Source organism: Mycteria americana, chromosome 1 (assembly GCF_035582795.1).
Source record: "Mycteria americana isolate JAX WOST 10 ecotype Jacksonville Zoo and Gardens chromosome 1, USCA_MyAme_1.0, whole genome shotgun sequence".
NCBI lineage: Eukaryota > Metazoa > Chordata > Aves > Ciconiiformes > Ciconiidae > Mycteria > Mycteria americana.
Genome location: NC_134365.1, coordinates 29,201,940 through 29,229,658, shown reverse-complemented (window position 1 = coordinate 29,229,658; position 27,719 = coordinate 29,201,940).

Genomic DNA, 27,719 nt, shown 5'->3' with positions numbered 1-27,719 from the left:
CCCTTCTGTCTGTCTGTCCTTTGACAATAAACTACAGCTGCCTTCTCAAATTTTATCGCACCTCCACAAACACAATTGCAAATAATAGCATTGCAATGAGGTATACAAACATTTAATATCTGGTGACCAAAGTCCTACAGTTTGTATGCGGTAAGCTATATTTTCCAATATAGCCAAACTGTTCTGAAGCCACAAATACATGCATTTAAAAAAAAAAAAATCTTAAAAAAGAAAACATTGAAGAAGAAATATAAACTACAGTGAGAAAACATTTTTTTTAATATAAAAAGAATCTATGAGAATAAACGTGAACAATTAGGATTTAATTTTGAGGAGTGAATGCTCTAAACCCCCATAACATTGGATTGATTTTCCAGAGCTTTATTCTGATTTTTCTTGTTGTTCCACAGAGTGCTGTTTGCCTCATGGTGTGAAGCGTGCTACCATACCATGTTGTTTTACCAGGTACTGAGCAGTTACGTGCATCAGACAGCTGCCGAGAGTCACATATGAGTGATGCTGGCTAAAACTGCAGCATAATGTGTCTGCATCCTCGCCCTCACTCCCTTACTATTCTCTAGGTATCTGTTCTCCAAAGGAAAGCTGAATGCATAGTTATAGCTTTTGCTGTTGTTGCTTTGGCTTTTAGAAAGAGCTGAGTGCCTGTACTACTTTATGACCCTCAAACTCCTGGTATTGCCTTTTTGTACTGCCTATTCCAAACCAAAAAATTTTGAATAGGATTTGCACCAGGGACCTTTAATACATCATTTTACCCCTCTTTATTACACCATGGCAGCCAAGCATGTCAAGTGTTATAATAGCAGGGTTGGTAAAAAGGGAAGCTATAAAGTTGAAAGTAGTACTATATTAGTAGCCTTTGTCAAAGAGTTTTAGGAGGATGGAGTGAATCTTGATTTTAAGTTCTTAAACTTGTGCTGTGATTGCTCACATAGCTTCTGGTACACTGAAATGATTAATTTTATGCAAGAAATAGACTCTTCCCTTCTGAAACTTATTAGTGCTCATCCTCCTATTTTCTCATTTAGAGATGGCTTAACTTAAGGCAACATGAAAAGATCTCTGGATGTGGAAAGAACTTTGCAGCGTGCTGCAACACGATTGTTCACACTTCAAAGCAACCCTAAGAAAAACTGTAAATAAGGACTAAGGCATAAAAATATACCAGCACCTGGGAATACTCAGCACACTGCACACCAGAACAGAATCCAAGCCCTGGCAAAAAGCCAGCTGCCGGGGATAAATGTGGAAGGGCTTAATACATGCTGAAGAACCGATCCACTTGGAAACAAACTAGGTGGGTGTACTTATCTCCTTGTCACATACTGTAGTCATTTCGCTACTTTGAATATAAAATAGGTCTTGTCATCATGTAATAGACTACAACCGAGCACTCTGGGTGCACAGAGCTAAAACTCGGAGTTTGTAGGTAGTGCTCACACCGATCAAGAAAGAATTTTTCTTGTGTTGGTAATTTTTAATGGGCATCTGGATAGGGATATTCAGTCCTAAGAACATAGTTTAGAACAGTTTCAGAAAGTGGAGATACTGTACTGGAGGCTGGGAGAGGTAATAGGGTGAACATTAATAATTCTGAGTCATAAAATAATGTAACAAAAGTCCTGGATGAGTCATTTGTAGAAGTTGCCATAGTTATACAACAAAACATGAAGTTGCACTTTATATATGGACAAATTAGCTGTTTCCTGCGAACTGTAACAATAGCGAGTTTTACAGGTTGGCTTTAAATTGTTTTTAGCCGTTAAATCTTACGTAAAGAATTGGCAGATAAGCTGTTGCTATTTGAAATTGAAACTACTGTCTCATGTCAGAAAACAGACCATATGTATATTTTAGAATCTGAAGCAAGGAAAAAAATCTAGAGATTTTCAGCATCATAGCTGAGCAGTAAAACTTTGAGGTATAAAAGCTCTCCCAGTCAAAGAGATCTGTAAAAAGTAATTATTAAGTACAAAATGAAATGTTAGATTTCTGTCAGGCTTGCTCAATATCCCAGTTTCTCTTTCCCTTCAGTATATATTTCTCTATTGTTGCAGGTTTCACAGGGGAAAAGCCAGCTTCAAATTTATCCCTAAGCTAAAACCTATAAAATGATTGACAAAATATTAGGTACCTTGAAAACTGGGTTAAATATAAACTCTCTTGTTACTGGTGTATATTCTCTATGCATTGCACGTGCAATTACTGTTCAGATACAATAAGAAGATAGTATTACCCAAATATATGTCTTTTAAAGCTCAGAGCCTTTTGAAGAGCTGCACAGGCAATGCCTGTATGTACATGTAGACTTCTGCAGATTTTTCCTTGGAACTGTCTTTTTTGCCTGTTAAATAGCCCCCGTCACCTCCTCTACTTTTCCTCTTTTCTTCCTCCCTTCTTCCTTCCTTCACACACACCCATTCCACTGTTTTATTGTTTGGCCTGTGTGCATAGTTATTGATAACAGCGCAAATACGATGATCAGTAAAATCCTTTCTCTTCTGCAAACTGTGCTAATAACAGAGACTGTTGTACTAATAAAAAAGCACCGGTGGTATTTGTATATGATTGCTATCTTACAAAATCTTTCACAAGAGAAGGACGTAACTCATTTATTACAGATAGATCTCTTTGAACCATACTGATTTTTGCTTGTTAACCCTTTCTGTCAGGAGAGTTGTTCAGTCAAAGTCAAGAGATGACCTTCCAATATGTGCTTCTGTGACAGGCTAATCATTTCCTATGCGGAATGGCAGCTTCCTTCTGAGTGATCAGCAGATAGATTCAACCTATTGAACAACGCATTAAAAATGGCATAGACCTGACAATTAATTCATGGCTAGGATCTAACATTCAGCTCTTGAAAATCAGGCAGCCCTCTTCAGCATATACCTTGGGCATAACAACAGGTTTGGAGGGGAGCGGATAGTATATCATAGTGTAGTGGTGAGACACGAACCTGATTTTTTGCCTCTAATGCCACTTTCTGCGTACAGCATGTGTTGTAAACTTTGTTTTTTTCTAAATTTGCTCCAGAATGCAACACTGTCATCGCATGTTAATATTAGCTGCATATTCCTACATCTGCCTGTTGACTCTGGGGTAGGGATGAATACTATAGGTTTTTTAAAGTTGCTATTTCCTGTATTTGCAATATTCTAAATATCTCCTGAGATGCAATTTTGGGAGGATAAATACTGTACAGCAACATCATCTCAGCATGAAGGAGTGAGACAGAAGAAGACAAAAATACTAATAGGAACAATACTGGCTGTTCATAATTTTTATTTTATCTTTTGACAAAATATTTAACACAGAAAGAAACTTCAGGGGACTGAACAGACATAATTTAGGTTGTTTTCACTTAGTAGTTTAAGCTTAAAAGAGGGGACAAAATCTAAACAATACTCAAATACTTTGCTGTGACATGTTTCAAATAACTGATCACAAAGTTGACAATATTTATGCCTTGAAAAGGACTTCAAAATAAAACAGTAAACATAAAGCTGGAAGATATGTGTTTCTCAGTGCAGGGTAAATTAAAGAGAAATCAAAATACTCATATACACACATATACATGCCCCAGGGTTTTTTTTGCTTTGAGCAAGCCCAAGTTAATTGTTTTATTTTTGATGTCAAGGCATAAAACCAATTTATTATTTGCACAATTCTATTTATAATGGAAATGCACACTTTAATCCACGTTATAAGGGCTAAGGAGCCAGAACATCTAGCCAAAACATTTAGCATCTTATGTCTTTACGTGCTATATGTATGATAGTTTGGTAATGGTAGATGGAGAGAAAGTCCTAGAAAACAAATTGGTGTCTTGATGTAAAGAACAAGCAGAGAAAAGGCAGGGACATGTCAGGTTGCCCCAAGCTGCCAGCCCGTAGTGCCTCAATCTTAACCTCAGAAGACTGTCTCAGTGCAAAGTATTTCACTTTCTCTGACTTCGTTAAAATTACCCTGGGAGCAGTAAGAGAGCCAAAAATGTGCTGGTAAGGACTATTAGGCATTTTTTTGAGAATACCTCATTTCATATAAGCCATCAAAATATCTGCTCCCTGCTACCTTCAGCTGGATGCATACCCCAGACCGTAGGTCTCATTGCCAATTCCCTTAACCCCCTCATACTGCTTGTATATTTGTTACCATGCGTTATTGTAAAGCTCTCGGTTAATGCAGTTGTGTATGGCATCACTCTTTTTCCTAGTCACTTAATTGCATTAGAATAGCAAATACACTGAGGCATTTGGAGTTAGTGTCCTCTCTTGCTTCTCAGAAAATAATATAAATGAGCTTACAGCTTCTTGCCAGCAGTAGAAAAATGATGCTTTTCTGGAACCATCTATGCTCCAAAGAGGGATTTGTGCTGCTCACCACATCTGTGTTGGCCCCAGTTAGTTTCCAAAAGGATGCACAGTTTGGCAAGAAAACCCTTTTTTACTCAGTGAAACCTTCCCTCAGCATGATAGGTGCAGGCAAATTCATAAAAGATTCCACTCTTGTGGTGGAATAACAGATGTGCAGCAGCCTGCTTCAGATGTGGAACAATTAGAGACATGAATGGGCTTACAGTTTCTGCCCACATAGCTTCTACCGTAAAGACATTCCTGTACTGGCTTTCCCTTCAAAGGATATTAAGGGACTTTGGAACATTCCCCAGCTCATTCCCCAGATCTGTCAAACTTTTGCCTTACCTTTAGACACACCCTGCACTTCACGCTCGCAATCTCCTATACTAGACGTATGTCACTCTCAGCATGGCAATGTAAAAATCCCACTCAAAATAAACTGTCTTGACCTGCCTTTGTTCACTGATTGCTCCCCACGAGAAAGTAAAGGGAAACTGCACTGCTGACTCTGGAAAAATAGTGCTAATATTTCCAGAGTGAAGAGGCATACATACACATAGGAGCAGTGGGTGCCATACATCAACACCTTTGACTCTTCAGGCAAGCAAAAGTGGGGTGGGTTGTAAGTGGGGCAAAGATTTCTTGCTGAACAATAAATTCACTGAGCAATGCAGTTTGGGGTTATTTAGCTATCCGTGGCTCTCAGTGGTGCTGGCTGGATTCAGGCTGGATTCAGAAGAGGGCAAAAAGATAGATGCAGCCGTGGGAGCCTTGGGTTCAATTCCTTGCTCTGCCTAAGGGTATCTGAAATCGCAGCTCCCATGTCCCAGGAGAACACCTTAACTGCTAGTCAGGCTTAAAGAGTCATTCACACTCTCTTGCTCAATTAATATTTAAATACGCTATGGCAAGTGCCACTGCTCCCACAGGAGGGATTTTGGGAGCTCCACACTCGAACACCTAATAGCGTGGTGGTTAGGCTGCTCTCCTGAGTGGCACGAGACCCCGGTCCAAACCCACTCGCTGCCTGATTCAGGGAGATGCTAGAACCAACACCTCTCTGGGGAAAGCTGTTCCAGTTTGCCTGGGGTACCTAAATATTCATGGAGCAAAGCAGGGAAAGAAGGGCTTTCTAGCCTTGCGGATGAGACGCATTGCAGAAGCGGATTGCTGGGCTCCAGCCTCTGCAGCAGTGAATACAAACCGAATCAGTGCCTGGGGGCTGGCTCGGCCCTGGCCCCGCGGCTTCCCCCAGAGCTTTGCTGGGGCACGCTGGTCAGTACACTCTCCTGGTAGGTGAAAGCTCAGGATCGTATCTCCTAGTCGGAAGAGAGGTCTCGCACAGCTTGGGTGAATTTCCCACCAACTGGGCTATTAATTCAAGTAGCTGCTCTCTGGAACAGTTGTGAATTTATCCCTTTCTTTGCTTTGGCCTTTGTGGATGTGCCCAAACTACTGGGTTTTGAATGGAATATTTTGTAGCGATTTAAATGAGATTGTGCTCTTTTCCCTTTTCCTGCAAAGAATATTCTTGCATATTCTTTCACTCTGAACCATTTATTTTTTGTTTAGTTCTTGGACAATGATAATTTACAAACCACCTGTTTGGGTGTAGACAGTACTGCAGTGAGTGCAAGCCTTTTAAATCATTGATCCTTGTGCGAGCATCGATTTTACTGCAGTGCTCACCATACGGATGAAATTTGTGCCTATGTGGTGAACCAGACAGAACTGCAACGGAAGAGACTGTCGATAGCGGTAGGTCTGTATGTTGTTGACAGGTATGTTAATGAAGTGAAAGGCACTTCACCAATTCCCTTTCTTCTTCACTCTGTCTCATCCTCCAAGAAATGTCATGCCAGAAGCAGCAGTGATGTGGCACAGACGGAGAGCAAATGGGTGACTTTTACCTCTCATTTCATTTCGTATACAACATTTTTGTGCTTCCAAATAGGAAGGCCAGACCCAAGGTTAGGAAGATGCATCCTGTAATAAATTCTCTTTGCTGTGCATCAAAATCCTCAGACAAGTTTCACTTCTTCTGTTCTGTCATGTTGTGTAACTATTTATTTTGAAACCCAAGTATTGTTTATAGCACATTTTATGTAAGCCAGTACACAAAATTGAATGAAAGGACAAAAGTTTCTCGTTTCTATAAAACTGAAATCCAGAGCTACAATTGTACCGTTGTTATAGCATGTTTTGTGAGACCACAGTAAGAGGAAGATGCCCACCGTAAGGGTGATAGATCTGGGCCAGAATCACATCATTTATGAATAATATGTGTAGTCTCTAAACTGTTACGTGAGTCGTACTATAGCATTGATTTTTAAACAGAACTTCCATTGAAATCCATGTGCTGCTGTGCTTAAAAAATAGATGGAATATAAGAAAAGCTAAGTGCGTGTCTTGCACTGTATAACATCCCTCATTTTCTGCTGTAAGATGTATCCTTAAATCCTCTCTTTGTTTAAATTTAGAAGGCCATGAAGTAAAGTCCTCATTTTCTCTCCTCAATTTTTAGTTCATTCAGTGTAGTAGGAATAAATAGCTTTGTGCAGCATCTGCAAGTAGAATGCTTTTCATATTTTTCTGCCATTTACTGTACCTCTACACTTATTGCACATTCACAGTTGCATGACAGTTCCTACCAACATAATGAGACCCATGGTTGGACTGAGACATTATTAGAGATCTCTCTGAACTGGTCAGACAGCATATTATTATAAAATAAGAAAAAAGTGTGCCGTTTTTAACATGGTCAGTAAATAAAAGACAGTGCTCTCTGGATGCCTGCTGATGTGAAAGACTAGAAATATTTCAGTCCATTGTGATTTATAATCGGCAAATATGTATGAATAATACAGATGAGATGAACTCCCTAAGCAGTTCAAGTGCTTTCAAACACACCGATTCTCACCTGATGACCTTTAGTTTAAAGGTGAACTGCAAAGGATTTGTTAAAAAAATTAGACTTGTGCCTTCTTTTGCTTCCTTCTGGTGTATAAAACAAGTGTAAGGGCTTGTATTTTAGATGGGTCTTACTACTTTAGATGGTCTGCTACCTTGGGTTTTTTTTTTTTTTGGTCTAGAGAGATAAAAAATATAATTTGGGGTCTACTTTAATTTTGTTGGAAACTCTTTCGGAGCTCATAGGGGTGTTTACCGACTAAGAATCAAAGGTGGTGTTTTGTTCAAAATGTTGAAATAATCATTGAAATTAAACGTTGTTAAAATGAACAAAAACCAAAACGAACAAATACCATAGGCAGCCAAAAGTCTCTGAAATTTGGGCTGTTCACACATTATTAATTATGAATTATCTCTGAATATTCACAGGTGGCAGACTACTTTTGCTGCGCATTTGTACAAGGTCATGCACATGGAGTGGACTAGTGTCCTCATGCACTAGCACTGTGGAACTAAATAATAATAGTAATAATAAAATCTAGAAACAGGACAAAAATATTTCAAGAGTGAAACTGATCTTTAGAGATGGAAGACTGACGCAAAAGAAAAAAAAGTATTCGAATGGCAATATCAAAAGCTCAAAAAGGAAAGGAAATACCTATTATTGCAGAGGTGGCTACAAGGGGAGCTGGGGGCTGCATGGCATCTCCTCATTCTCATACCAAGAGGAGTGACGGTCTTAATTACCTGTAAATGAGTCTCTGATTATTTGGATATAATGGTGCTGTGATTATTTTTATATTCAAATGATATGGAAAGAGTAACTGTTTTCTCAACACCACTAAACCTCAGTTTTTTACTCATGGCTTCAGTCTTACAGCAAAAACTGTGGCAGTTTAAACCTGCCAAATACAGATGCTAATAAACAGAACCAAAAATCTAGCTTAAAAGTAAAGAACATGTATTTGTAAATGCAGGGTATTAGTCTTCCCCTAAAGATTAGATTCACCTTCCCATGTCTTTCTGTAGTTGATCAATAGTTAATAATAATTAGTCCTTTTTCTTAAAACATATTAAAGAGTGTTGGCAATGATTTCACTGATTCTTTGCTTGGCATTTTAGTCAGTTTTCTCCTAGGCATGAAAGTCAGGACTGTTAAATACTGATATGGTATCATGGGATTCATGATCAGAATTTTTGCTGCAGTGTAGCTCCTCATCCAGAACTGACATCGTGCCCCACTCAGCAGTGGCAGGCTCAGCTGCGGTATCATTATCTGCAACAGCAACAGCAGTGTCTTCTGGACATAAAAGTTTTGCCATTTACTTCTATAGATGTTTCTGATTCCTGATGCTTGCATAATTGTTCGTTCCTTGTAATCACTTCCCTAAGTACACTGGATATATGAATATTAAACAGGAAAGATCTTTTTTGATTATTTTACAGAGCCTGGGGTTCAAAGCCTTTGAGTTTAGTTTTCCATTATGCTTCAAGTGGCCTTGGACATGTCACTTAATTCCTCTCTGTTTTATTTCTAATGAAAAAAACCACAGAAATTAGTGTATTTCCCCACCAGACTGTAGTGGTTAGAGGACAAATTCTAAACTGATTGTGAATTGCTCAGACAATATCTTACAGGGGGCATAATTTTTTTAATAACTCCTATGTACTATGCTACAGTAATGACAGTGTCTATACGTTGCTGTAAGTCAGTGTCTGCCTAATGGTGATTACACCATTTGTATGTATTTTCATTATGAAAAAGGCCTAGTGGTGATGGCCTGGGTATGGTTTTTCCTATCTAAGCAGGCTAAAGTATACCGGATCACTAGGGCAGGGCTACTGTCAAGATTGATTTTCTCTCTTATTTTGCTCACTTTTTTAAAAACAGTGGGAAAGTATCCATTTGGACAGATCTTCTCAACACATGAGGGGTGCTAACTTACTCTTGAAAGTGGTTCAGTGTGTTGAAACACAAAAATGTTCAAATTGCGGCACACTTGACCTCTTTGGGATTCACCAGCAGATGTTGACAGATGGCACATGTGGACATAACACTTCTTGTACAGAAATGTTTCTCTTTGCTTTGCCACTCTTTGAGATACAAAGTGTGTTATTAAGACATCAGATACTGTTTTCTGTCTGTGTTTCGTATGTGGATTCCTTGAGGAGCATATGTATTTCATATTTCACCACTCTGAGGTTTGTGGTGAACATCTCGCTGTGTGATATGCTGTTCCTCTCTGCCGAACACTCTGTCCTGAGAAACCTTTCTGCAAACAAGAAAGAGGTGTCCCCAGCTGTCTGTAACCTTCTTTTCAGTTGATAGAACGAGTTATGCTTTCCATGCAGCTGTCTTAATTTCCCGCGTGTTTGTTATAGAGTATCTGAAACGTCTGGATTTTACGTGCGGCAGCCAACATGTTGTGAACATTCCTTGTATTATGGAAAAAAAGCAGAGATTTCCAGGTTGAGTGTGGGTGAAACATGCTATGAGAAGAGATCCAGCATCCTGGACTGCATTCAATTCCACTGTTCAAAATAGCGAATGTTGGGGAAAAGGCCACTGGTTTAGCTGTAGCCTTTACATTTCTCAGAGCAGCCAGAAGCTCCTTGGCAGGATGACTTTTCTCTCTCAATGTCAATAACAAATATTAAGGTAATCAGGGTACCGACTCTGCAGAGGAGTGATAAAGATGAGGAGGAAAATTGTTTTCTGTCATTTTTGAATGTGTTTCTAGTCCTTAGGTCTAGTCCTTTTTTTGATGTAATGCATGCCATATGATTTGATATTTTGTGGTTGTTCAGCTTAGGTCTATAGATACGTCTGCTCCAATATTTGATTGCAGTACTCTGGTTGATATGTAAAGGAATGAAAATGTCAGATTTAGTCATAAGATGGATTCTGTTTTTAATCACTACACAAGGTGTTATCTTCCTTGTGGAAAGTGAGTCCTGAAAAAAAAATATTGAAAGCAGAATTGTCTTTCCAAATGATCTTGCATTGCTGTTACTGCAAATGAGTTCCAAGAACGGGATGCAAAGGGTGTCCACTGACACTCGGCAGGGTGCTTATTTACAACAGTGAGATAATTTTACTGCTCCAGTACAGGTCATATTTTGCATGGTGGTTTTTCCAGTAATTTCTTAGTTGCATATAAAGTTTCATTTTTATTCCAGAAACGATGTACTTACTTCCTTTTCCTGCTTATCAATAGAATACACAGCAGATGATAAAGACAGAAATAGAGTTCAAGGTCTAAGGAATGATATGACATTAAAGAATAGGATAACATAATCTTTACCCAATGTATATGTTTATATCCATTTATGATGAAAATGCACAAATTTTTCTTTGAGTTCTTAATATTTCCATTAGGTATTAATTTTATGTTTTTGTATTGACTGTAACCAGGTCACAGCTTCTTTCATTTGAATTTAAATGAACAAACCAAGTTTTTTTATGAACTTTTCAGTCTTTTATACTCAGGAGGATCCACATTTCATAATTTTATGATAAGTGGTGGTTGTAGTGTCTAATGATAAATTGTTGGTTTGCTCTCATAATAAATTAGAGGAATAAGTAACAATAATTAGTTATACTTTTAAAAGCTTTAGCTTCTTGATAAATGTTGCAGTTAATGAAAAGACCACTCTAAATATGGATCGACTATTTTGGTAGAAGTTTACAGATCACTATGGCAAACCCCTCCACTGTGGCACCCTGTGGTTTCTTTATGTATTCAAATGGTCTAGAAGAGAAATGTTAGTGGTGGATGAGTTGAGGTAGATTTTACGTGAAGACTTACTGCTTAGTAACACTTGATAACAAATAAAGACACAGAAAGAGTTTGTTTGGAGTAAGGGAAATTAATTCTCTTGGGATTATGAACTTAGTGTTGAAGTTTGCTGTTAAAACCACGTCAAAATAGCCAAAGTAGGATAAGTATGTTTTTCATGACTTTTAAGATTACATATCATCATACTAAAAGATCAGGGAGAATTTTTGACCCTTAGTGGCTAGTTTCATACCTATTTTTCAGTGTTGGTTTAAAATGTATTTCTTTCCTCCCTTTCTTTCTTCTTTGTATCCAGAGTTTCTAGTCATTACTTTTATAAGGCAGTGACTGTTCAAAAGAAATAATCAGTTTTTGGTTTTGTTCTTAATGGAAGATTTTAGATTAAAAAAACACCGACAAACAATACTGCAGGATATCCTGCATTTTTTTATCAAAGACGAAACATTAAACAAAAGTATGTCTGCTGCAGTTACATGTTCCATAGGAAAATCTCAGAAAGGTCATAATTCCCTTTTATACTAACTTTTCAAATATTTTTTTTTCTTTCAGAATTTTCATTTTATGGCATGTTTCTTTTTCCATTTTGAACATATTTAAAATGTGTAATTTCCACAACAGCAATTAAGATTTCTTAGTACCTTAGCAAATATATTTGAACAAATATGATGTATATTTTTATTATGAATATTCTCCCTGGTTAATTACTTGCTTAATTTTTTCAAATGAAGGATTTTTTGAAATATCAACAGATTCTTTTAGTTTTGGTGAAGACCCCTGCCATACCTCAAAAAATTAGAAGCGGAATATTCTGTGTTTCTTATGGAATCTGTGTGGATTTATATATGTTATATGTATAAAACTGTCTATATTTGATTTATTTTTTTTGGTCTTGAGAGTTTTGACTAGCTGGCACAATGATCTGGCTTCTTCTAGTTAGAAAGTGTCTGGTTGAGACAAGGGACTTTTGGCTGGGGGATTGTGTTCTCAGGTCCTCTCGGTTGAATAGGTTGGCCATCAAAGTGCTCTGAAAAGTGCAGGTATAGACCTCCTGCCACCACCCCTTCACAGAGATTTGAAGGTTTGCTTTGAAAGGATCTTTTTCCTTGGGTTCAGTAATTTTGGTTAGCTCTGTTTTTGTTTTCAGTGTGGACATGGAGAGATTTTCTGTAGAAATAACCTACAGCAGTTAAACTCCATGATAGCTCTAAATTTCATTTGACTTAACAGCAAAATCATAAAAGTTATACAGTTTCACAAAATCTTTTTTCCAATTAATAAACTGACAGGCCAATTCTTGGATTTCCTCTGTTCTTAGCCTTACTGAAAAAACTTTAGGAGGACTGGAAAAGTAGCTTTTCTCCAAAGGTTTCTGCTTCATCTTTAATCATGTTCTATGAAAGGGATGGAATCTGTAGTTTGTTACCATTTCTCTTTTCTTTGATACTGTTAGGGCAGTTATTTGGCCCTTACTTCAGCTAGACTTTTCAAGCCGTGCTATACCAATCCACAAAAGGTTTATGAATATTATAAATATTTCATTCCTTACAGGGTGGAGAGCGGGCTTGAAAACAGGCTTAAACATAATTACCTTCATCACCCATGCACTTCTGTACATTTCTGACATCAACCTGACACGTTCCTATCAGTTGCTTGGTGTTATAAATCCACATTATAGGCAGGAAGGTACACAGGTAAATGAGAGGCATTTCAGCATCCTTGGCTGCAATGGGGAGGCAGCATTCCCAGAATGATAGTGACTCCTGTAATATCTGCTTGTCAAAGTGCTCAGTGTTTCTAGACTATCTCAGTGACGAGGTTTAAGCCCGTACTGGGGTTTCTTGGAGCCAGAGAGGTCTGAAGCTTGAGCAAAGGTCCTCTCTCAGAAGAACCTCATAGGGTATCAAAATTGTACTTCACTGACAAGGTGGACACAGCTTTTCCAGAGGCAGCTGGCACAAGCAGAGCAGCGTGGGAGGATGCAAACCTGTGGAAGAGCACCCTAAGAACCCAAGGGGGGCTTTGATTTCTTTGGTATTGCTCCACCTCATGTCTTTTCTGCATCTGTGCGCAAAAGGAAGCTGGGGTATTTTAAAGTTTGTAATCTTAACTGTTCATCTGGTATTGGATCCTCTGGTACAGAGTCCTTTTTCAAGGGAGGTCCTTGGTGTGATTATAGGACTGTCCCCTAACTCAGCAAAACAGAGAGGGAAGCTGGGTAGAGACATGCTTGAGCAGAGAAGCTATGTCTGTTATATTTTGATGCATGCTTTTGTTTTTAAAATAAGGTAATCTAAGAAAATTTCCTAATCTTGTCCTCTAAAAAGAAATCTCTTGATGCTAAATCTTGCGCTACTTTTGAAATAAATAGAACACAGACATGAGAAAAGATTTCTGCACTGTGTTGGTGATGCCTTCAGTCCTCAGGAAAACAGCTATACATATGCATATGTATGTACATATATACAAAAAATATCATGTACATGATATATATATTATATGTATGCACACACACACATATATACACTTGTATCTACACACACACACACGCATACATACATTAGAGATGCTTGGCAGTAATTAGCTTCATAACTCTGAGGTTTGATTTCCTACTAACGTGCAATGATACAATCAAACTTTTGAATAAATTATAGACAAAATCCTTCTGTTGTCTAACATTTGACCTAGAGTTTCTGTAACCTGCTGTTTATTAAGACATACGGTACAATTAGAAGCTCTAAACACTTACAAGGTTCTGTTGCCTGGGGGAGTATGTACACAGCATCTCCATTAAGCAATTTAAGTATTGTTAGTGTCAGTTTTAGCTTCCATTTTTTTCACTTTCATTTCCTGTTCTAAGTACATACTGTAGATCCCTCTGCGTATTACATGATAGCGGATAAAGAAAAATTGCCAGTAGAAGCATAGTTTATTTGAAACTACATTTTGTCACCAGCGATTTCCCTTCTCCTATTGTATAACTGCATTCCTTCTGGCCATGGACAAAGGTCAGATGTTCAGAGTAATTTTATTAGATCTATCAACAGCCTTTGATACCTCACAAATGAGAGATTGCTGACCCGCCCGCTGTTGGTGCTTTGTGCTTTCTCTTGCGGATAGTTTAGTTTAATGTGTTGCTTACTTCTTCTGTGTATTGTGGACTCAGATGTTAGGATGACTGGGTGTATAAAGCTCATTAAAGGCAAGATATTTTTATCTGGGCAGCACACTATTCCTGTGTACAGAAACTTGCCTCTGTTGTGTAAAGTATGGGGAAATCAGAGTTGTACAATGCAAAACTGATGGTAGAGGAGACTCTTTGAATTTTTTTTTCTTTGATAACAGAAAGTATCATTTGAGTTCCTCTGATAGGAAAGCCAAATATAAAGGTCACTCCTGTAGCAACTTCACAGATGCTAAACTCTAATACCAGTACTTCAATCTAGTTATCTTAGGTGGCATTTGGTGTCATGGTTAGTCTTTTCCTTGTTTCCATAAGAGATTTTTGTAGAGTCTTTGGAGCAGCTGTTATGCTGCTTTTTAATTTTATTTGTAGATTGCTTTTCTTTTGCTGTGGTTTACTAATCGAGCAGTTCTTAACTGTCAACTGTTAGAGAAATTTCTTTGCATTAGGGCCCAACTGTGCAACAATGGTTTCTCTCCATCTGCTATATTTCTCGTTTCTAATTAAATCTGAGGACAGGCTTAAATACATCCTGAAAAGCCTTATATTGAATACAATTCATGTTAGGAGTAGAATATTAAATTAATGTTGACAGATCTGAAGGAGCCACAACTACAAGGCACGGGGTTTATTGTGTTTTAAGTAAACCAGCATAATCTGTAACCCATATTCTGTCTCAGCCACCTTATCCCCAGATTTCCTACTCTGTGTTGCTTAGCACAATTGTCCTTCATAAGGCATTCTATAGTTCCAGCTTTGGTGCCTAATTTGTGTATATTAAGGTCATATTATGGTCTATAAAGTCTAGGAGGCTTTCACCGGCAGATTCTGATTTTCTTGGGTATTTGATCCTACAATAAGACACCGTCTATTCCAGAGCTTTGTCATCTGGGATTTGGTGTGTCCTAATATTTTGGATATACCAGAAGTATTTCAGGTGTTATACAGTTACCGCTGGGGCAGACGTGGTTCCCTGCCAGCCCACATGCTTGGATTTATTTTACATGGAAAAGAAGACTTGAGGAGGGGACAGACAGAAAGGAAGGGAAGTTCACCTGCTTGCATCTCAGTGCCAAATGTACTTAGGACAGAGCTAGGATGAATGCCTGAGACTTGGGAGAACCTCTGGGCCCTGTGATACAGGGATAAATGCTAGAGTCCTTAAAGGGACTTAGAAGTCCCTTACCTATATATGAAACACACAAAAACGTGCTCTGAACCTGTCTGTATATACATATAAGCGCCTAGTACAAACTAACTACACCTTCCCTTTGTAATAAATTAAATTCTCAGTAAGTATAAAACGTATTTAAAACAAGAAACATATTACTATTGAAAGTGCTTAAGTAAACCTTTAATTTAGGTACAAAAAAATTAAATAGTGAGGAGTGAGTTAATGATCTGGCCTGCTAGGGTTTTAACCTTGCAGTTATGGAACAACTGCAGAGATTGGAAAGTGTTAGGCACATTGGCTCCCTTGGATCCATATACTAAAGAAATGGAAAAACAATAGTAGGGGAAAAACATCTTTTTTTATTTTAAATTCATTTCAAGCCACTTAAATGAATAAAAAACACTGGACAGCCTATAATACTAAAATCTTCAGTCTGCTAAAATTGGCAACTACATCTCAGCATCTGCTGACTGAGCTGACACACCCAAGGCATTAGAGTATCTCACAACAATCACACGCCCCGTTGTGTTTTGGTTTGCACTTAATGCAGTCACTTGGTGACATTTAAATATGGGCTAATTATAAACATTTTTCATACACAACTGTTCCAAAATGTAATTCCTATGCATATTCATGTTGAATCTGGTTTACATAGAGAGTCATCACTGGAGTCATTGTGATTAAAAACTACGGCACAGTTATTATACTGATTAAGCATCCATTAGACACACATCCATTATACAGTAGTTCTTGATCCTTCATAAATATTTTTTCTTCTACATTGGTATTTATGTTTCAGTGTGTTATTTGATTAAACTTATACAAAAAGCAGATTTGTGAACTTTTAGAATAGGAATTTGTTTCATTTATGTTCTCTATATACCATATATGTTTTAACTGTTACCTCTTTCTGGTTTTCAAATCGATAAAAAAAGTCAGCTATTAAAGTTTGAAAAAGTAGAGCACTGATTTTTTTTTAAGCTAGAACATGCCATGCTTTCAAATTGTTTTTACCTTTGAGCAAAATCACTGCATATTGAACGAAAAACAATTTTTTTGCACAGCAGAATTCTTTGCAATTGACGCCAAAAAATAAATCAGCCAAATTATTATCTTTCATCTTAAAACTTATACAAATCATGAGGCCCAGATGCATAGTTTAATAACACGATGCTGCAACTTTAACAAGGACTACATTTGTCTTTAAGTCCACATGATAGTGAAAGCTTAATATGAAAAACTTTTGTCTAGCACAAGTGATTTGAAGATGTTTTGCTCCATGCATGTGAACTCAGCAGGTGATTCTTGCCTATCTTTGATGTCAAACAGCACAAAACTTCAGTGAGTAGTAGCTTCAGAAATGCAATAGACATAGCTGAGTCTTCATATGAAGCTCATGCTTGAACTACATCAGAAGAACTGACATCTATTATGGTGAGCAAAGACAAGTGTTTGAAAAGAGATTCAAACAGAAGTGTCAGAATTTACAGTGCATAGTTTTATATAAGTTGATTTTAACCAAGCATATCTCTATGAACTCTGCAGGATAGAAAAGAAATTTCAAAAGGCAGAGAAATTGTTGTCATCTAAGGGCATGGAATGTTTTAATAGCTTAAGGAAGAACATTTCTGAAAGGTTATATGGTGATCCATTTACTTTGACTGAGTAATAAGGCTCGTCATTGTCACGGTGAAGTTTTTAACCCTTAGAACAATGGAAATGTTCCAAATGCATTGCTAGAATTAAAAAGCTGAGAGTAATTGGCTGTTGCAAAAAAAGTCTTTCTGAGATTTTTACTTCACATTAAGAGATATGAATAAATCAAATGCATTTTTTCAGTCACCTTATGTCTGACCTAGAGTTTCCTGCCTCAGTCTAGACTAAGACATACCTTAGGAAAAGGACTTGCACTTACAAAAGATTGTTTTTAAGGGGAGAGCATGTAGACAAGAGTTCCATTAAACACCATTAAATTAGTTTATTGTTTTTCTTCTATTTATTAATCTTCTTTCCTCATCCTGAATACATACATCCCCGCGTGCATTACACCGTACAAGAAAAAGAAAAACCCTTTGTAGGAGTGTAGTTTGTTTGAAACTGTGTCCTACAGGCTTACTTAGAGCAGTGCTCTGAAACTATCCCCAAGGAGTCCAGTGTCACAAACCAACCTAATTGTTCTTCTTGAAATGCTGCTTCTTTCGTTAACAACTGGAGGGGAAAAAAAGGGGAAGAAGAATAAAAAAAAAAGGCAGAACTCTTTGGCTGAAGCACACAAAGCTAGGAAGCAATGAATTTTCTAGGTGGTAATCAATATGTAGGAATGTGATGATGTTTTTAGGTTTTCTTAATTTGCAAGTGACACATGGAGACATAGTTGCTTAATTATTATACTCTAAAGTTTAATGACCTATTTTTGTATGAATTTCCCTTGTTTCATTAGGCATATAAAATCTCTATCTTTTAGGAAAAGAATTTTAAAAAGACCAATCGAATTGGACTTTGTCTTCTCTTCGGACTGTAGGTCTTCACAGGATATTTTGTTTAAGGCTCTGAACTATACTGTATTCAGATGCCGAACTCCTCTTCATTCCCTGAAAGAGCTAATGATTTAATTATAGTATAGATAGGTTAGCCCATACTACATTCCTTAATTCTAACCATACGATATATGGAAATGATTATTTTGTCTCCTTTACTTGGAAAGCCATTTAAAGGTATCTCACACTGTACTGAGAGATACTTGGAGTTCTTTCCTGGCAAGCACAATTTAAGATGAAGAGTTGTATAAGTGTTCGTTCTTTACTATAACATATATTTTCCTTGTTGTCTTTTCCTTTTGCTTAAATGTATATGTAACATAAGGTATGACAAATACTTGTGAAACTCTTCTATATCTAAATGATCTACTTTTTATCTAGCATGCAAAATTATGTGTATTAATTAAGATCTTTATTTTGTTTTAGAATAAGCTATTAAAATATAAATTTGGATCAAAATACAGATCTCTGCTGAGGCGTTATTATCTTTCCCATTTTCATATGTTGTTAAATAATCCTTACGTTTTCTTAATTATTTTAGTGTAATGAAGACTGTGCAAAATGCAGTAAGGAGTTTTGAAATGGTTTGGGCCTGTTGTTCTGTTGCCACATGATGTTACATTTTTTTGCAAGATTCCACCTAAGTATAACTAGCATGGGACTGAGACATGAAAGCAGACAGCAGCTTCAAACCATAAGAAGATTTTTAGAAAGTGAGCCTGACCTCAGAACAGGTTGTTCGATAGGGGCTTCAGATGAAGACCATCACAGAATTCCCTCTCTTTCTTTCTCTCAGAAAAACACAAACAAAAAAATAACCCTAAATGACTCCATAGGGATATTTTGCAAAATAACATGAAGAGAGACAAAATTTACGTAGATCTCAAATCCAGCTAATGTACTATGTGCAGTCGCAGTTCTGACTTAAGTCATGCAGCCTTGAGGAGTAATAAATTGTTTCTACACTTAGGTGGTAATACGAGCGTCTTTAGGCCAAGAAGACTTCCTGTTTCTATTCCTTATTAGAAAAGCACAGAGAGGGAAGTGTCATCGCATCATTGCTTTGTCTTTGGGTTACTTTTGCCTAGAATGGCACAACTTCTTTTTGGCAAATGCTCTCTTCCCGAGAAATGTAAGGTTGACTGATTTGAAGTTCTATCAGCTTAAAAGTTTTGCTTGGGAATTCTGTTTTGGGGCTAACTTCACGAAACTACTGGAAGATTATCCCCTTAATATTCAAGCCCCCAGCTGGACAGTTTCTGAGTAGGTCCAGGAAGGAGATTTGTCCCCTTCCTCTTCCCGAGCTGGAGGTTGCTTCCCGTCTCCCAGGGAGCATTCCTAACCACCATCCTGCAGGATGTCCTCGGAAAGGCTGTTGTCCTGCTTTCTTGTCACAAATATTTCATGTTACATAGAAGAGTGATGAGATTTATTTGGCTCATGTATGCATATTCATAAATATTGTGCTTAGGGAAAGAGGGACTGCTCTGGCACTGGTTCTGTGTCCTTTGCTTTGCCTTTGTGCACATCTGGAACAGAGGCTGAATACGATGGACCTGTTTAATTTTTTTCCTTATAAACCAGAACAGCACACTAAAGTGATTAAGTGTGTTGTAGTTGATAGCCTTACTGACTCCATTAAAGAGATGCAGTTTATTTCTAACAGGATTTATTTGAGAACTTGTCAGGCTACCTAAAATTCAATAGCCGATGGATAATCACCAAGCCTGTCCTTGTGGACATCATGTCTGTGCTTTCTGGCCTCTTACATAGAAACCCTGCCATAAAAGTCCCTAGGGAGAAAGTTTCCCTGCTTGCACTTGAAATACTGCCTATACTGGTTTTCTAGAGTTTTCTAGAATTATGAGGGTATTCTCTGACCTACTTATTGCTGTCTTGCAGATCCCTGGGTGACCCAATATCTTGCAAGGGGACAATGTACTTCTGTTTAGGAGGTACATAACTAGACAGTCCATCGTTAACTGAATCCAGGTCAGTGTCCTGGATTCAGGCAAACAAAGAAATTCAAAACCCTCCAATTACAGAAACTTCAAGGGTAAAAACTATGTATTTTAAAATGAAGTGTTCACATTTCGCTATTAGGGTTTTTCACTTTTAGTAGACCACATCTTCAAGTTTTATTAAGAATGGTAACATGCTTTAAATGTCTATTAATGTATGCCTAATTATAATGGAAGGCCTATAAAAATCCTTCTGACAGCCACATGAATAGCAAAACAATTATACTCAGTATAATTGCAATGAATACTAAGTGAATTAATAATGAAGAGAATCTTAGAAACAAAATTGCAAACAAGGATGTTCAGCTTAAACTCCACTGGGCCAAACCATTAAAGAATTTCTGGAGCAATTCTTCATAAAATCAATGGGCAATTTTGCTTTAAAATTATGATAAAAGCTGGGTCACAACACTTTAAGTCATTTATGAGAATACTTTAATCTGGAAACCCAATGCAAACTTTTATTTCTAGAGGGAAGGAAGTTAAAAAGTCAGCACATGGTGATGACTGTAGGAGACAGTTTTGTTTTGTCTACCTGCATATCCAACAACAGTTCTCTGCAAGACTGTATCTAGAGCAGAGGAACATTTAAAATATGTGATGGAAAAACATACTGCATGAAGCATTAAGCAAATTTAGCTATAAATGAAAAAGATGGTACTAACAAAATTTATTGTAGGAAAACACAAGTGAATTTATGAATATGCAAAGGAAATGAGTGGGGGAGGTTTTTTATTTGGTGGGGTTTTTTGTTGTTTTTTTTTTAAATAGCATTCAGCCCTTTGATTTCAGAGGTCCTTAATACAGATATCTGCATCTCCAAGAATAGTTTATATTCCTTCTGTAATCAGTGGAAAGAAATAGCAGTTCTAGAGTACGACTAATTTCTCAAGGTAGATGTGAAAAATAAGTCAAATAAAGCACTCTCTGGAAATGTCCCTTTCTCTCCGTGAGTACACAAGGAGTTTAGTTGCTTAACTCACTCAGAGAATCCCACTCTGTGCAACAAAGTTTGCTTTACTAAAGTATGGCATACTTTTGGCATACTCCTGCTAATCCTGCCCTCTGAAAAATTTCTAGGAGAAGAGCAGTGAGTCCTTCTGGACCCTGGCTGGGGATTGAATGGGAAGCCCAGGGGAAGGGAGCCTCTTCACCGGAGGAAGACTCTCATCCATATGAGGATACGTCCTTCAGGAGAGAATTTCTGTGAGCCTTCTGAGGCAGGAGGCACTTGGTTCATGGTTTTACGAAAATCAAACCGTTTGAACCAACCATACATGAAATGTAATGGAAGAATAGTTGCAATTTTAGTCTACACATTTCAGCCTGGTTTGGTGTGTTTTCTGTCAGATGTAATTTTGTCTAAACACAGTTGGGTTATTTGCATAGGAATAACTACTGAACATTAGGATATTAATCTGCTGTCATTATGCACCCCAAAACAATAAGGAAGGAACACCTCTTTTAAGGATAGCCATCTAAAAGTTAGGCATCTAGTCTGCCAGGCTTTAATGGCAATAGGCATACTCACCTACCATAAAATAGATATTTAGGTAGGTGGAATGACTTGCTTTCCAAATATGCCCATCTCTCACCCAAAAAAGGTCTGTAGGAGTTTCATATCAATATATAATACAGCATTAGATGAATAATTTCTAGCTGCATGAAAATGAGAGGAATGAATGTTTCAAGGAACTTAAGGAAAGCTAAGGTTGCAATGGAAATTTTTTCTGGGTACTTACTATAATCTTCAGAGCCTTCTCCCCCTGATTCTCAATACTTGCATGCTGGTAGTTCCCAAAAGGTGTATTTTGGATTAGGATATGAAGGACTCTTAATTCTGCTGTTACTGTCATTTTTCTTGTTATTAAGAATGATTCATTATTAATGGTAATATTATTGTTATATATATCATTGTTATTCGTTACTATGAAGAACAAAAATTAATAATAATATAGTAATGACACCGTAGCTGGCAGTTTTAAAGCAAATGCAGGTGTTCAAGACATCGGTCATTTTTTTAAATGATCTGTACATATTATGAATTATCAAATATCTGTTCAGTAAAGGAAATCACTCTTTCCTGCAAAAGCCTGCTAACCTAAGGAGTGAACCAAACAACAGATTAAAAAAATGAGATTGTTTATATCTTTAATAACATTATTGACGTTTTGTCTATGGCTTTGGAGTAATTTTGGGGTTTGGGTTAATTATCAGATCAGAACATTTATTTAGATATGCTAAATATAATAAAAAGAAAATGAGAAGCTACTTTGCATGCACAAATGCTAATTTTCACACTTAAGTAGGGATTTCAGTTTCTTTTTAATATTGAAATAACTGTATATTTGTATGAATAACATGTCCACAAGACTTATTAGTAAAAGACAATGCTTATTTCAGTAATGGGTGTTAACATGTACCCAAACCCAATATGCTTTCTTTTCAGTAGTTCCACAGCATTACAGCAGAATTTACAAATAATCTTTTATTTTTAATAGGACAGTTATTCCACAGCTGAGACGCTCCATACTGAACGTTTGACCAAAGCCAATTTTTACCAGTAAGTTTTAAACAGCTGAAAATTGAAGTTTACAATGGAAGTTTTGCTACCTACTTAGCAACAGAAACATGAACAACCTATTATAATTTAACATGTAGAATGAACCTCCATGTATCTGTGGCAAACACAGACTTTGCTGCCTCAAGGGTTTGGCATTTTTAGATAAAAAAGAATCAATGTCATTATACAGTGTCTCTCTAGAGCATCATAATTATTCTGCATGCATACAATATTTATTTAAAACTTAAAATTAAACTTCAAGAGGTGGTCATTTGAAAGCTGGCAGTCAGTGAACGGATCCTGTCTTCATAAAAAAGAGAATATTTCTTCTAAAAGTTAAGAAGTAGATCAAAACGGTCTTTCCAGTAACTGACACTTTAGTCATACAGATGCTTTTTATGTGTCAGATTTATTAATAAAGAAGGTCCATGGGAACGAACAGAAGAAAATCTTGAGGATGTGACTGTCAGTTTTTGATATGTCAGGTATAATTTTGTAACTGTGATTTTTGGATAGCAGTACACACACAGCATTGTACTGATGTTTGTGTACTTCTTTGTACTTTTCATTTGTGATGACTGAGAAAGAAGATGAGGCGGAGATGTTTTGATACAGGATTGAAACTTGAAACTGCAGTCCTTCAATTTGAACAGCATTCCTTTTTCATCTTTCTTTTCATGTTACCTTTTTAACTTTTGCCACTGATGTAAAGAAAAAAGAAAAATTGAAAAGATGCCAGGTGTTGTTTCTTATCTGGGTGAAAGATCACAGAAATGGAGAATAAAATATAGTTTTATTTTGTCGCAGTGACAGAATTATGAGACAGATCAAATAGTTGTCAACAACAAATGTTTGTCCTCCTAAAGCCAACATAGAATAATTTAGACTGTGACATCTCTTCCTGTTTCTCACAGAAAACATGCACTTTATTAAAATTAGTTGAAAGTGGAATATGCTACTACTGTTATTCTGCAAATAATAGCATCTTCTTTGCCTACTCTTTGTGTACATTGGTGGTATTTTCAACTTATCAAAGTGCATACAGCAAAGGACTGCAAAAGAATATCACAGTGCATCAGCTGAAGCAAAGGAATTGAATGAAGAAATGGTCTTTTTTCTTTTTTTATGTTATTCACCCTATAGAGCATGTTATATTAGAAAAAGGCAGAAGTGAAAAGTCCTTCTTTTCAACAAATTTCTGTCAGTTATGAGTTTAATTTGTTTCAATTGGAAAAGTTATTATAAACAATCCTGTTACTCAGGGAGTTATTAATACACATAGAGGATGCTATTTCAGTATCTAAGTTAGGAGTACTCAGGCTTCTGAAGCTAGGCATCTGCTTAAGGGTTTTATTGTTTCAAGTCATAAACAGAGGCAAGGGCTGCACTGTAGGAAGTCTCGTGACCTGAAACCTCCTCCTTGATCTGTAAGCAAGAACAGCATGAGAACAAGAAAAGTTCCTCTCATTGCCCAATGGATTGTTATAATTAAAGTTTGGATGCAGTGAAACTGTCCGTTGTGGTGCATGCAAGCTGCTACTTCTGTTTGTCTTCCTTATGACCTAATTCTTAATTTTCTCATGCACCTTGCACAGAAATTATCCTTTTTTTAGCGTATGAGAATTTAGTTTCTGTAAAAGGTGATAAATGTATTTTAGAGTTGAGTTTTTCGATTTTGTTGGTTCCTAAGGCTCTTCCTGCTTAACCCTTAAACTCTTCCCAGTTCTCCATATGGTGCTGCTTCAAACGCATCTACTTTTGTAAACATCAGTCAGAGCCTGGCTGCCCTGTCTACTTAAGAAAAGTCAAAGTTCATTCATTCATTTGTTCCTTCCTTCCTTTCTTGTGAGACAGAGCAGTCTATTAATTCACTTCAGTCTCCTGACATACGAGGTATTCTATTCCTTTCATCTGGCTCTATCAGCTAAACAAAGATAAACAAACAGGATGTCTTGGAAATTTCTTAAAATTGCACCAGGCTACTGCCATGCAAGTAGCCTGGTGCAATTTTGGTGCAATTAGCCTGGTGCAAGTAGCCTCAGAATCATCTGTTTTTATAGGACTGGAACGCACTTTTGAACGCACAAAATACCGAGAATTAAGCTTGGATGCAGACAACTATTTTTCTGTACAAAAATTGAGGTAATGCTTACAGTCTGATCCGTCACAGCGGCTAAGGGGAGCATCATGAGCTCCCACACAGCCTACAGAACCGATATCACGGATATTGAATCATGGGACTGAGCAGCACTTACGAATTTGCAACACTTACAATTTAAAGAAGAAGCCACTCAGCCTTCACACGTGCGCAGGCTTTCCCCGCAGGCTCGGCCGTCCCTGCTCCACCCTGGAGCTACGGGAGAGCTTGCCATTCACCAGGGAAATCCTCTGGGCTGGCTGCTCTTTTCCATGCATCCCCGAGGACACGCGGCCAATCGAAGCTGCTCTGCGCCCCGCGCTCTTCCTCTGATGAGAGCTCTTATTCATTCTTGAATGCCTGCTAGCACATTTTCCCATTTTTAGGAGCCTAAATGCCTTTTCCAGTTTAGCCCTGACTCCATTTCAAGATTATTTACAGTCTCTGGCAGTGGTGTAGATGAGTGAGTAAGGAAGTGCCCGATTTGTGTCGTCACATGCAAAATGAGTTTCTTTTGGCTCTGGGGGAAGCAAAGTCCCATCGGGTCTGGCTCTCTGCTTGCTCCCTCTTCCTTCAGCTACTTTAAAATTTTCCTGGCTATCCATCCCATCCTGAGATGGGCTTCCCAGCCTGCCAAGGAAGGAAGGCTTGAGGCTATAGGCATGCCCGTCCTTGTGCTCGGTATGGGGACACACAGGCATCTGCCGGAAGAAGCAGGGGCTGCAGTAGCCTCCTGTAATTTAATTCACTGATAGCAATTAGTACCCTCTCCTGCTCCTCTGATGGACGAAGGGTGATTACAGGGCCTGCACAATACATCCCCCAAGAGCACCTGCTCACATGAAGAAATGTTTAGAGGGTAAGAAGTCAATATAGCTGAAGGAGAAGGAAAACTCTTCATGGATCCAGCTCCTGCTGACTCTTAGGGCATGGTAGGTGCTCAGCTGAAGTTTATGTCTCTGAACATCTCCCGTACAAATAAACATAACTGATGATGAGAAAAACAAAACAAACCCCAGGCCAAAGTAACGACAAAGATACCTTGGAACAATTTTCAAACTGTTTTAGGTGTTCCAGGAAGTATTCATTTCTTACCTGGAAGGAAATGCTGGCCTACTACTTGAATAAAAACAGAAATGCTTGCTCTAATTGCCACATAGTCTTTCGAATATGTGGATCTGTATGTGTGGGGTGTGCGTGTGTAACTGCAGCCTTCCTGGCAATTGCCTTGCTGATATCCCTGCCAGTCAGCAGCTGCACATACCAGCAGCCCTCTTTTGTGCCAATCTGGTGGTGAGTGGTGCAGAAACATTTTAATTAATGTTGAACTTCTTAAAGTTGAAGTGAAAACAATTACAGCTCAATTTTACTTTGCCTCCTCACTTTCATCACTTATATTCTCTCTTCCTCCTCCCTCTCCATTAGAGGGCTTCATTTCACAGACTGTGAATTATAATCTAATTATTATATTTTAAAAAGGCAGACAAGGCATTGTTTCTTCATCCTTCAGTTAAAAAGCTCTGAAATAACAAAGGAAAAGCTCTTTCCTTCTTGAGTGCCAGGAGCATAGAGTCACTCCCACCACAGACATCTCATTCTTCCCCATCTGTGACTTTTTTTTTTCTTTTCTCCTTTTTTTTTTTTACAGAAGGGATCACATCTTTCCCTTAACAACTGTTTGCACACCAGACTCGAAGAAAGTTCACAGCACACATCACATGTACATTGGATATGTAAGTGAAGTGATCTGTAGCACAGCTAATTAGACCTAAATTCTTGATTTACTATTTATAAAACAAAATTGATTATTACTTCATCAACAACATTTAAAGCATCATTAAGAGAGGTCTGCTCCAGCAGCCTCAGGTTAAATTTTTTAACAAGCACTTTAGTTGCTAATCTGTGTTATTGCCAACATATGTAAACTTCCTAATGCTAATTGCATTCAGCTGTGAATCAAACAATGTCTAATTCTCTTCAGGATTAATTATGCACATGTGCTGCCTGCATTCCTAAACATGGTTCTCATAAATAATAAGAGATATATCTAGGCAGATGGGATTTTTCCAACTAAATGATCTGTTTATCATGAATAAAACAATTGACATATACTAGACTTCTAATGCAAAGTCACCACAACATTCCCATGTTTTTTAATCATAAATAATTGCTGTGACAGTTGTTTGTGTGAACATGGTTTTGTACAGCCAAGCACTAAAAAGCACGTCCTTCAGTGAGCATCGTTACCTTTATATGCACCTTTTTTCCTTCTTTCTTTTTTATCTTTTTGGATTGAAGGTGCATAACAGAGTGGTTTATATCATGTGTTTGATGAATGACCTAACAGTCTCCACTAAATGCACAAGTTTTGTAAGCCCTGGGGAAATCTGGTTTAAGTACAGTGCAGGAAAAATTGCTAAAATGTTAGGTATTCTGCTTGTTTCAGGAAGAAGCAATGAGTTTCTGGCATCCAGAGCCAATGTTGGCAGTATATTTCTTTAGATTTTTTTTTTTAAATTAGTCTGAAATGGCTGATAATTAGCTGAATTGGTAAAATTAACTCGAAAAATAACTTCCAATGCTGAGGACATGACAAGTAGCAATGTATCTTTTAAAATTACATTTGACAGCAACAGAAGAAATTTACCCCTAAAAAGGGAAGATGAATAAAAGTTTTCTATCATTCCTTTTAATGAAGATGTCTTCTTTTAAATAGAAGTTAAAATCCAGCCTCAGCGAGCAACTCCATAGCATGTCTCTTCTTATACTACACAAACGTCTTGGTTTCTACTGGAAAAGACTTACATGGAAAATGCATCAGAATAGCAAGAACTTGATACTAGTAGAAGCTTATAAAATTATACTGTTCAATCATATATTATTGCACCCATTATTTTAAGTGTTACTGTGGAATATTTTAATTTGCCTTGACTGTCTAGGTTGATTTGAATTTTGGACTGAGTCAGTATCTTTTCTTTCTTTTTTTTTCTAAGACAAAAATTGGAATAGCATGGCAT